We start from the raw sequence: 12,266 nt of genomic DNA on the forward strand, positions 1-12,266 counted from the left end.
GGCATACCATGATGGGTCCCAAATTGGAGAGGGTGCAGGCCTTCACTCTCCTGCTGTTGTAAACAGAACTGCAATGGGTAGTCTGATCCTTATTCCTTGGGCATAGATGCTGGAATGGTTCATGGGAGTTAATGGCATATATATTTTCTGTTTTCATAATGAACTCATTACTGAAACATTTAAATGAATAATTTACTTGTTAAAATAAAAATAATTATAAAATATATCCATCATTCTATGGCTATGTTTTGTCTCAAATGTCTCTGGATATGTATCGTTTGATGCTTAAAATATGTTAACCTAACCTATAGAAAGATAACAGATAATACTACCGGTAAGTCAATGATAATAACGCTTTACACCTTGAAAAAAGTAGAATTTTATGGTATTATCTGATGTTTGTTTGTCTTTTTATGTATATATTCTATCTCCCTAACAGGAGTGACAGTGTGTTAGATTTCTTAGAATTCCCAGCAGCTAAGAGAGTGCCCTTTACAAATGGTTGAAACCTCTTCATACTCAAAGTGTGCACCTCAGACAAGCACTACTGGCATCACCTGGCTACTTGTTAGAAAGGCAGAATCTTAGGTCCCACGCCAAACCTACTGAGTGAGATTCTGTATTTTAACAAGAACTCGGGTGACATTAAAGTGTGAGCAGCACTGGTATAAACTAAACGTTCCCTGGACCTTACCAGCAGATATGGTTAATTTTGATTGTATTAATCTCAATAACTCATATTCCCTAATCCTACTTACTTTGTTCTTAAGGATCTTCACTATTACTGTGCCATGTAATATGTGTCACCTAGTGTGTGCTGTGGGGCATAGAAAAAAAGCATTTTCAGATGGGTGAGTCAGAACATCTTCTTTCAAAGAAGTTGATGTCTAAGCAAGTCTTAAAGGTCTCAGAGTCATTAGTCAGTTAGAGAAGGGCAAGATGTTCTAGGCAGAGGGAATCAAGTGGGGAAAATGCAGGTGTGCTTGCAAACTGTTTAGGGAGCTCCAAGTAACTGAGTGCATATAAAGAAGTGGCAAAACAAGAAGCTGAAAACAGATTACGAAAGATCTTATTTACTAAGCAAAATAGTTCTGGCTTTTATCATTCAGGCAGGCTGGGAGAAACAAGTGAAATGTTTTGGATAATAAATGACACAATTATACTTGTAATACAGATAGGTCACTCTGGAAACAGCTTCAAGATAGAATTTGAAACAGATGGCCAGGTACCCAGCATACCCAGAAGTGGCTCAAAGACCGTGGTCAACAAAGGGAGTCTTTTTTTTTTTTTTTTAATATATTTTATTGATTTTTTACAGAGAGGAAGGGAGAGAGATAGAGAGCCAGAAACGTTGATGAGATAGAAACATTGACCAGCTGCCTCTTGCACATCCCCTACCAGGGATGTGCCCGCAACCAATGTACATGCCCTGGACTGGAATCGAACCTGGGACCTTTCAGTCCAGGGCTCTACGGCTGAGCCAAACCAGTTTTGGCAACAAAGGGAGTCTTGAGACACGCCCCACCAGAGAATGGTGGTCCTAAGTGGCTGCATGACTGCAGATCTAGATGACTGATCTGCGATGGAGCTGGCAAGAGTGAGCTTTAGTCACACTTCTCCAAGCTGAGTGCTACAGAGAGGATTAACTTGCATTCTCTTAGCAGGCGCCTTGGTACGTCAATTGGTCGGGATGGACATATTTTGTGGAAGGTAACAGACTTAACACAGGTGATGTATTGAAGACTTATGTGCTCACTCATTCAGTAAACAATTGAGTATATCTACACTAATAAAAGAGAAAGATGCAAATTGACTGTACCTTCATGACACCCACCAGCCAATCAGGAGTAAGTATGAAAATTAACACAACAAAGATGATGGGTTAATTTGCATCGAGCGGCACCGATGCGGCAAGGGGCAGGATGCTTGCATTGTTGCCATGGCCACTCAGGGCCTTTGGGCAGCGTGGGAAGGTGAAAAGGCAGCTCCAGGCTGGAGCAAAGGCAATGCCAGCAGCCAGGGGAAGGAAGGCCCATTCTTGCATGAATCTTCATGCATTGGGCCTTTAGTGTGTATTATACTTGTGGAAGGATAAAAGCACCATGGCGAGCTCATGAAAGCTCCCAAGGGCTGGGAACCAAAAACCCCAGTTTTTTAGTGCACAGATTTTATAGTTTCTCTTTTATACCTAAGTATAACCCAAGATTCAACCCTGCTTCGCCTCACTCCAGAAACTGCTTTGGGAACAACAATGAAGGAAGAACCTTGGGAAACCTAGAGCAGTGTTTTTCAACCTTTTTTGGGCAAAGGCACACTTGTTTCATGAAAAAAATCACGAGGCACACCACCATTAGAAAATGTTAAAAAATTTAACTCTGTGCCTAAATTGACTATATATAAAGTAATTCTCTTGAATAGGAATCAAATAAACACAACGAAAGTATTTTATAATTACTTTATTATGAAATATTAAGTAAACAAAATAGTGAAAAATTATAAAATTCTTGTCTTGTCTGCACCTACGGCACACCAGGCAACATCTCGCGGCACACTAGTGTGCCGCGGAACAGCGGTTGAAAAACGCTGACCTAGAGCACTGATCCACTTCACCCATGCTCAGGAGTCCTGAGATGAGCCACAGTATTCAAGGTATGCCATCCTCTTCTTGGCATCGGTTGTCCATCTTAAACTCCATGCTGTTGATATGGCGGGAAGAGATTGGTTCTGTCTTCTCAATTGTTAGGTATACAACACCCATGGAATCACCACAACATCAGTCACAGCTGACATCTGCTGGAGCTTCTTATGTCCTAAGCCAGGGGTCTTCAAACTTCTCTCATTATGAGAATCACCTGGTGGAGGTGTTAAAACATAGATTCCTGATAGCACTTCTTATAGTTGGGATCCGGGAATCTGTGTTTTAACAACTCCACCAGGTGACTCTCATAATGAGAGAAGTTTGAAGACCTCTGTCCTAAGCCCTGTATTTAATACTTTATTTGCAGCATCTCATCTAGACCTCACATGGATCCTTGAGGGAGAGACTGTTATTTTTTTTTTTTTTTTAGCAATTGTCTTATGAGATTATAAAACATATAGAAAAGTACATAAAACATGCAAAATCTTTGTATGGACCTGATACCAGTTTGCAAACTCCTGGAGGACAGGGAATATCTTATTCATCTGTATAACTCCTCAGCATCTGAGATCGAGTCTTGATACACCACTTAAAACATTGCGGATGGATCACGAGAATTTGCCAGCTTTGTTTCATTCAACTTCATATTGCACAGTGCTTTAGAAAGTATCATACTTTAAAAAGATATTAGATTGTAAGAACAAGTAATAAATAACTTCAAAATGCAACGGGTATTTAATTTTAAAGCGTGCCCTTAACATTTATGTAAAATATTGTGTACTCGTTCAATAAAAACTTATATGGCCACTAGGTAAAGCTAGCAATAAATTTACTGGTCCACAATGTGTTAGTGTTGGTAGGTCTTAATAAGCTAATAGCCAAAAGAAAACAAATGGTCCCTTGTCTTAACAGGTCTTAATCCTTGGTGCACTTCACTCTCACCTGTGGAACTTTGCATGACACAGTCGCCACTGCCCACGCCTGGGGACCCTGGTGCCATGGGAGAATCCTTCATCATAGCTGGATTTTGACCATAGAAGTAGTTGTTCTCACCTTTAACTCAAATGTGTTTGCCATGATTTCATGAAACATGAGACTAGAAGCTCTATGCTATGTATCTATCATCTCTCTTCTTCTAAAATGATTTTTCTTATTCAACTCCTCCTTTCAAATATTTAAATACTCTAGGGAATGTCAGTAAATGGATTTTTAAACCTACACTCTCAACATTTTTACATAAAAAAAGAATAAAAGTAATCATGGGAATAAAAATGGAAATTTCTCTGGCAGTGCATAAAAGGGGAACAGTTACTAGGATGAGAAGGAATCCATTAAGATGATTATCAATAATAGCCAAAGAATTCACAGTAGTATTTTATAAAAGCAATACTCTAAAATTTGCTCTATTTTGACAATTCTATGAATGGTAAAAAAAAAAAAATGTTTTTGAGATGATGTCCATTTGTGTCCAGAACTGTTATAAATATACTAAATTTCATTTATTCAATTATTCATCCAACAAATGTTAGATGAACACTATACTAGGCATTAGAGATAGTTTATGAAATTGAAAACTATAATAGATATGATAAGAGCATTATTATACATACACACAAGGCACGTCAAGGGCTTAAAAGAAGAGAAAAAAAAATGGAGGAAAGGGATAGAATACTGAAAAGATGTCTGTGAAGGTGTCCAGGAGGAATTTTTCTTAAGCTTTGAATTTTATCTTAAGGAAAAAAAAAAAAAAAAAAGCCAGCTAGTTTGAGGAGTATGTATATATCAGAGTTCTTAATTATAAGCATCAGAAACTGGCATTCTTTCAATTAACTAGAAAAGAAATTTATTAAAAATATATTAGGTAGCTCAGAATTTCCTGGATGACTCACGAACCAGGTTCATTGTCCACACAGACAGAAACATCTCCCAAAATCATGCCAGAGATAATCGTGCCATGGCATAGTCAGTGCCACTGGCCCTGAACATTAAACAGCAACTAGTTCCTACTGCCTCAGTTTAGTCTCGCTGCAATGGCTACCATCACTATTGGGAAAGTTCACTGTTGTTCTTGTTTCTATTGTATGTGTCATTGGTTCCCAATTCAAAGTCTTGGGAGAGGCATCTGCTTAGCAAGACCTAGGTCAAATGCTACACCTAGCTGCAAAAGAAGCAGGGAAAGATGAACAAGAACAGACCCAGAGACAAGGAGGCATGGATCAGACTATCGGACCTCAGGGGTATGAGAGAGTGGGGATAAAGGGAGAGATCAATCAAAGGACTGTGTGCATCCATATGAGCCTAACCAGTGGTCACGGACAACAAAGGGGTGGGGAGGGGTTTGGGATGGGAATGGGGGGATAAGAACAAATATGTGATACCTTAATCAATAAAGAAATTCAAACAAACAAACAAAAAAAGAAGCTGGGAAAGTATCTGCCTAGCTTTCTTTGTGGGATAACTACCACCTCTAAAACTGAGTGGCTTATCATCAACAACCATTATTATATCTCCAGCTTCTATAGGTTGACTGGACTCAACTGGACAGTCCTGCTCCAAGTGGCATCTGCTGAGTCTAAAATCATCTGAATGCTCACTCATATGGCTGGCTGTGAGCTGGGAGCTCAGTCAGCTACCTAATATTCTTCTGTGAGCTACTTAGTATCATTTCAAGAAAATTCCTTTTCTACTTAATCAGCCAGTGTTGACTGGTGGAGCATTACTTGGCTGAGGAAAGAATGAGACTGACAAAGAGATGAAACTGGAGCAGGCCGGCTTTCCTCCCTAGGTCCTCATCATATCCACTGGGCTTCCCTCAGTGTGGTGCCCTCAGGGAAGCTGTGCCTTTCACATGATGTCTCTCTTCCAAGAGGGAGCGTTTTAAGCAGCGAAGGCAGAAGCTCCAGAACTCTTAATGCTCAGCCTGAAAAGGTACACAGCACCATTCTATTGGGCAGATCAGGCCACTGGCTAGCATGCACTCAAAGAAGAGCAAGACAAACCCCATCTCAAATGCAAAGAGTTGCAAAAAAAAAAAAAAAAAAAAAAAATTTCTGCAGCTGTCTTTAATTCCCCACACTGGCACTTTGAGCTTTTACACTAGAGGAAGGCAAAGATTCATAATTTTGATGATTTTCCTATACATAGAAAAGGAGTTTCCTATACTTAGATAAGATGCTGAGCTCTCTAAAAAAAAAAAAAAAAAAAAAAAAAAAAAAAAAAAAAAAAAAAAAAAAAGGAAGGAGAGACGGAGGGAGGGAGAGAGGGAGGGAGGAAGGGAGGGAGGGAGGGAGAAAGAAAAAAACAATTGTTCACTGTAAGAAGCAGGAAGGGCACTCCAAGCAGAGGAAACAGTACTGGAAAACCACTGAGAAGGCTTCAGCAGGTACTGCTGTTTAAATAGTACACTACCACTGATAATATAATTCCCGCTGTCCTCCTGCTCACACTGCATTAGAGAACTCCTTGTTGAGCAGACGTGTCATTCTACTGTATTTGTGCACATTAGAGGGTTTAAACAGATTACAATTGATTTGGAAGTGGCAGTCTGTGTTCGTTTTCCCCTTTCTACATCTTTAAAACCCTTTACAAGGTTGCTGTTGACTCAAGCTGCTCCAGAATCGGAGATGTGCGTCTGACAATGATTGCCTAGGGAATGCAGGAGTTTGGAAATCAGTGTAAGGGAGAGCCAGAACTCATCTGTACAGTCGGGTATTTTTCAGTAGTCTTTTCTTTCACTTCACATTATTCGAAAGAGCAGAAGAGTAGAAAGGATAATACAATAAACAAGTGTCAACCACCTACATTTGGTTCAATAACTGCTAGGCTTTGCCATATTTGCTTTATCGCTATGTTTATGGAGGGGAGGGTGTTGAACCATTTTAAAATAAATTACACACATCATCACACTTTAGTCACCTCTAAGCAGTAAAGATGTTCTCATACATATTAATAATTTCATTATTATACCTTAAAAAATGTAACAGTCATTTCTCAAGAACATTTAATGCCAGTCCACATTCAGATTTCCTCCATTATCCCCCAAATGTCTTTTATAACTGGCTTATTCAAATAAGGATCCTCTAAAGAACCGGCACACATAGCATTTGGTTGTTACTTATCTTAAACCTCTTTTAATCTAGAAGATCCCTTTTGGAAGTTTTTTGTTTTGGGAAATAATCTAAAGCACTGGATCGGTATGACTGTTGCTTTGTAATCCTGTTTAACTTGTTCCTCCAGTATTTCCTGTCACCTGGCAGGTAGATGCAGAGGCTAATTTAGATTCAGGTTAACTATATTTGGCACGAACACTGTGTACTTCTGCCTTCTCCGTACTGCTGTGATCTGCCTGTTTCATCTGAGGTCTCTGCACTTCACGTTACATCCCATCAGGAAGCTCGCTGTGTCCAGTTGCCTTTGCTTTTCAGTCTGGGAAGTGGGGAGCAAAAGTAATGTACAGCAGGTTGGATGAGGCAAAATAGAACTAAGACAGGGTCACAGCAGGACTAAAGGTGTAGAGAGAAGTGAGAGTCAGCTCCCGGGGATGCTGTGTGCTTCTGAGTCCTTAGCTTTGGGCTGCCTGGCTCACCGAAAATGATGAGTGATTCTCATCTTGATAGTGTCAACGAAGGCAAAGATCCTGGCCAGGGTCTCAGGATTTGTCCTCCTGCACCTTGTAGAATAGGAAGGTCCCAGCAGACTCCCTGCACAAGTCTCTCATGCCCTGTTCTGGGAGAAGTCTGGTCTGATTTCCTAAAAGGAAAAGCAGTACTGCAATGTTTAACTTCATGGGACCCACAGAGCAATAACAATTAAGGGTCTGGTGCACTTAATATGGGCCCGGGGGCTAGTACACTGGAATTATTGTCTCTGTCAGCTCTAACACGCCAGCCGGTGTCCATAATGGCTGTAGGGAGTTGTCTGGAAAGCAGGTGTGGCAATTTGGTTTCTGGGAGCAGTGGCAGACACTTGAAGGACTTGGGAGTAATGGCCCCAGTGGACAGAATTACCTGAGACATTACAGAAGCAACTAGCAGTTGTGCGTTTCTCAACCTCAGCACTACTGATGTCTTGGGCTGAATAATTCTTTCTTATGGAGGTCACCCTCTGCATTGTAGAAGCCATAGCGGCTTCTCTGGCCTCTACCTCCTCCGTGCCAATTACACCCCCTCCCAAGCTGGGACATCCAAAAGTTCCTCCAGACATTACCAAATATCCTGGGGTAGGAGTGTGGTGGGAGAGGGAAAAATCAACCCTGGTTTTGAATTACTGGTTGGGGGCGCGAGGGGGGTGGGAGGGCGGTAAACAGGTCAGTTGAGTGGCAGTAGGATTTTCCATTAAAGGACCAACACGAGGCTCTGTGTTGGAATCTCTTACACACAGTAGTTCATCTCGTCTGGATAGCAGCTCTGAGACAGGGGCTCTGTCTTGATTTTTACAGCTGAGGGAAGTTCTGTGTAAGGGGCTGTGATGTTGCTAGGGTCCTGACCTGGGTATACCCCCCTGTGAATGGAATTCTCTCTCCATGGACCAAGCTGCTTCTCTTTGTGACAACAGGAGCGGTCACCAGAATGCCGGCATCCCAAGCCTGGTTGCAAGCTCTGAGCTTCCACCGCAGGTCAGGAGTGTGATGGGGCAGGCTTGAAGGAGCATTGGCTGGGCACAGGGCGCATCATCTACTGGCTTAGCAGCATTGCCCGGGTAGAAGTTCTCACGGGTACAGGGAGATTTCCACGGATGGTTTTCATGGAACTGCTGCTACCTGACCTGACCAATGAGGTGAAGAAAGGATAGCCATGAGGGTCACAGAAATATGGCTTTGGAGTGGAGGAACATGCAACATATTAGAAACATGGAGGACAACATATGGTAGGACCCTGAGAAATAACAATGAGAGGGTTGTATTGAAGTTCTTCCCGTAATGTAGAAGATCCTAGAGATAATTCAGGAGTTATAGCATGAGAGCACTACTTAACAGGAACCACACTTCCCAAAGTAGCACAGTGTTGAGAGAACACCCTCAGAAGGAAGGGCTGGTGCAAGGAGGGGCGGGCCTCAGGCGCTGGGCATAGAGGAGTCTGGAGAAGTACCCCTCCAGTAGAGCCAATCAGATACATGAGGGCAAACCCATGTCTGAAGTGAAGCTTCTCCCAACTATGACAGCAGATCTCCCTCTTCTCTGAATCCCCGTTTCTTTGTTAATCCTATGCACCTCAGCATTTAATTGTTCTCCATTTTAAAGAATGAGAAGTTTCGATGTTAAAGTTGTCTAAGTCTATTAGTCTTGTCTCTCTAACTAGACTGTAAAATCTTTTGTTTATGGGCAAGAACCAAGGCCTATTTCTTTACAGTCCCTCAGCACAATGCTGAGTACATAATTGTTAATTAATTTTAAAAGACAAATTACAAAAGTAACCAAGAATAGGATAACTATAAAACCATTGAAGAACATGATAAATAGCAAAGCCTCATTAAAGCTAGTAACATTTAACTATTAATTTGTTTGGTTTTATTTTTAGAAAAGAGTCCATTGACTTAAGAAAATGTTCTATCTTCAACAAATATCATTTCATCACTATGTGCCAGGCAATATTCTTGAAGTTGGGAATATGAAAATGGATAAGACAGACAGAAATCTCTGTCCTCATGCAAGTATAATTTTCATGAAACTATCTCTGCCACATTTCTCTGGATCCCACTACCACACAAAGTTAAAAACAGATGGAAGTTCTACACAAAGGTAATACTCTAGTTCAGCATTGTACAATAAAAACAGAATTTGAAATACTATGTGATGTAAAATATTCTAGTAGCTACATTTTTTCTAAGTGAAAAGAAACAGAAGAAATTAATTTAAAAATCTTTACTTAATCAAATATATCTAACATAATTTTAAAATGTAATCAATAGCTTTAAATTATTAAATTAATTTTTGAACTAGGTCTTCAAAATCCTGTGGCACATCTCAATATAGACTACACAAGTTCTGAATGCTAAACAACCGCATGTGGTTAGTAGCTATCATTTTGAACAATGAATGTAGCTCTACTTATTTTTTAAGTAGCACATTTAATTTGCCAATGACTTCTGTGATGGTCATTTTAACATGTTAATAAAGCCAACAAAAGAGGAGTTAAATTTAGGTATGAGCCTTTCTTCCTCTACATTTAGGAAATGTCTTCAGGGACCTTACTTTAAATGTTATGTATTAATTTGAATTTCTACCACCAGGAGCCTATCCTTTAAAACTTTATCTTTGGAAAGGTCTGTACTGTCTTGACATTTTGAATATCTGTCCAGAATGTTCTAGCTATCCAGTAATCCAGAAAGTATCAAAACATTACATTGTAATTTTCATTATTTATGCAATAGACTTGATAAGCAAGTCCTACAAAGACCAGTCAGAATGATTAAGAAACAAAATCTCTGTTGTTTCACCAAGTATAAAATGGGGAAGTCTCCATCAATCCAGCAACAAAAACATTAGCAACAAAAAAGTTTAATCATATTGTTGTTATAAAACAAGCTTCTTTTTATACTGTTATTTCATGTGTAACACAATTCATACCTAGCATGAATGTTTATCTTCAGCACATCTTATATTATGGTCATAGCCAGCTGAGTATATGGAAAACAAGTTTATTTGGATCCCAAATAGTATTGGTTTCTTATGTGCTTTGGTGAAAGGAAAAAAAAAGAAGATTGTATCAAACAAGAAGTAATGGGGACTAAAAATGGAATTTACTCTGTATTAGGAACATGAAATCTGGTTTCTAGTTCTCAAGAATCCAACTGGATGACTGAGGACATCATTGTCATTTAACCTCTTAGGACAATATAAATCTTACCTGTAAAACTAGGAGGCCCAGCTGGTGTGGTTCAGTGGTTGGACATCAACCTATGAACCAGGCGGTCATAGTTTGATTCCTGGTCAGGGCACATGGCCAGGGTTGCAGGCTCAATCCCCAGTGTGGGGCATGCAGGAGGCAGCCAATCAATGATTTTTTTCTCATCATTGATGTTTCTATCTCCCTCTCCATTCCTCTCTGAAATCAATAATATATATTTAAACTAGGGGGAGAGACTACTTTTGTACTACATAGTTTCCCCTGCTGCTAAACTTTTTACAGCAAATTTTCATTGGCTTCAATTCTGTATGCACAGTACTTTAGATTATAGTGAAAGCATGTTCCATTTATTAACCTTACTCATTGTAAGAAGAAAAAAACTCCTTTAGAAAATAATTCAAACATAAAGAAAATGGAAAAGCATATTAAATGACAAAATGAGGCAAATTTTCTTTTACCCATGAAGAAACTTAGGGACCATAAAATTTCTCTTCTGTAGTGAGAAGGCCAGATGGTATAGGAGGGTGGGGCTGTGAATCAAGATGTCACTGTTCTAGTCCTAATTCCATCTCTAACTTTTTGATCTTGAACAAATCTCAAAATATCGGGTCTAGTAATAATTAATGTTGTTTTAAACATTCGTTTAAAATCTTGCTTGGCGTTGACTTGTATTGACATAACCTTCAAACACGTGGTATCTACAGAACGTGTGAAGTGCAATTAACAAGTTTTGCTTGAAAAAGTTTGTGTTTGGTTTGGTTTTTGTTGCAAAACTAGGGCTAAGAAGATGGCGGATGAAGAGCATATTCGGCACTGCATGCTTTATGAGTTCCAATTAGGAAGAAAAGCAAGTGAGGCTGCAAAAAACATCTGTAGTGCTCTTGGTCAAGATGCAGTTAGTGCCAGAAAATGCCAGTGTTGGTTTGAGAAATTTTGCGAGGGAAATTTTTTGTTAGATGACAAGAGTGGTCGAGGCCGTGTGTCCAATTTTGATCAAGAAGCTCTTCAAGCTCTTTTGGTGCAAAATCCTCAAATTACCCAACAAGAGCTTGCGACAACTTTAAATTGTTCACAAAAAACAATTTCCAATCAATTGCGTGCACTTGACAAAGTCCAAAAGTTTGGAAAATGGGTTCCTCATGAGTTGACCGACAACAACCGTAATCAAAGAGTCACAATTTGCAGTTCCCTCCTCTCTCGTCAAAACAGTTTGCCGTTTTTAGAGCAAATTGTTACCGGAGATGAAAAATGGGTGCTGTATATTAATTTGAAAAGGTGGCCTCAATGGTTGGACAAAAATGAGGCTCCGCAGCCCACGCCAAAACCTGACTTGCATGCGAAAAAAGTGATGTTGTGTGTTTGGTGGAATTTTAAAGGAATTCTTCCTTATGAACTTTTACCATCTAACCAAACCATTACAAGTGCAGTGTATAGTGCCCAATTGGAAAGGTTAGCCCAAGCTTTAAGAGAAAAAGAACCCGCGCTGATTAATCGGAAGGGCGTAATTCTTCACCACGATAACGCACGACCGCATACTGCAAGAATCACTGCTGAAAAACTGCGCCAGTTGGAATGGGAAGTTCTCCCTCAACCTGCATATTCTCCTGATATTGCCCCTTCCGATTACCATTTGTTTCGTTCTTTGCAAAACTTCCTTCTTGGAAAAAAATTTAATAATGAAGAATGCCTCAAAAATGCATTGACCGAATTTTTTGCATCAAAATCACAAGAATTTTACAACAGAGGGATTAAAATGCTTCCTGAGCGTTGGGCACAAGTAGTAG

At 39.8% G+C, this 12,266-nt stretch overlaps 1 long non-coding RNA gene across 1 annotated transcript; it reads left to right on the top strand.

The window, feature by feature from the left end:
- The first annotated feature begins 1,501 nt into the window (after positions 1–1,501).
- LOC118717836 lies at positions 1,502–2,692 on the top strand. Its single transcript, XR_004987604.2, has 3 exons — positions 1,502–1,672; positions 2,232–2,282; positions 2,595–2,692. It is a non-coding gene; the product is annotated as an uncharacterized LOC118717836 (long non-coding RNA).
- Positions 2,693–12,266: the final 9,574 nt, after the last annotated feature.

The sequence above is a fragment of the Pipistrellus kuhlii genome, unplaced genomic scaffold (genome assembly GCF_014108245.1).
Source record: "Pipistrellus kuhlii isolate mPipKuh1 unplaced genomic scaffold, mPipKuh1.p scaffold_m20_p_13, whole genome shotgun sequence".
Classification (NCBI taxonomy): Eukaryota; Metazoa; Chordata; class Mammalia; order Chiroptera; family Vespertilionidae; genus Pipistrellus; species Pipistrellus kuhlii.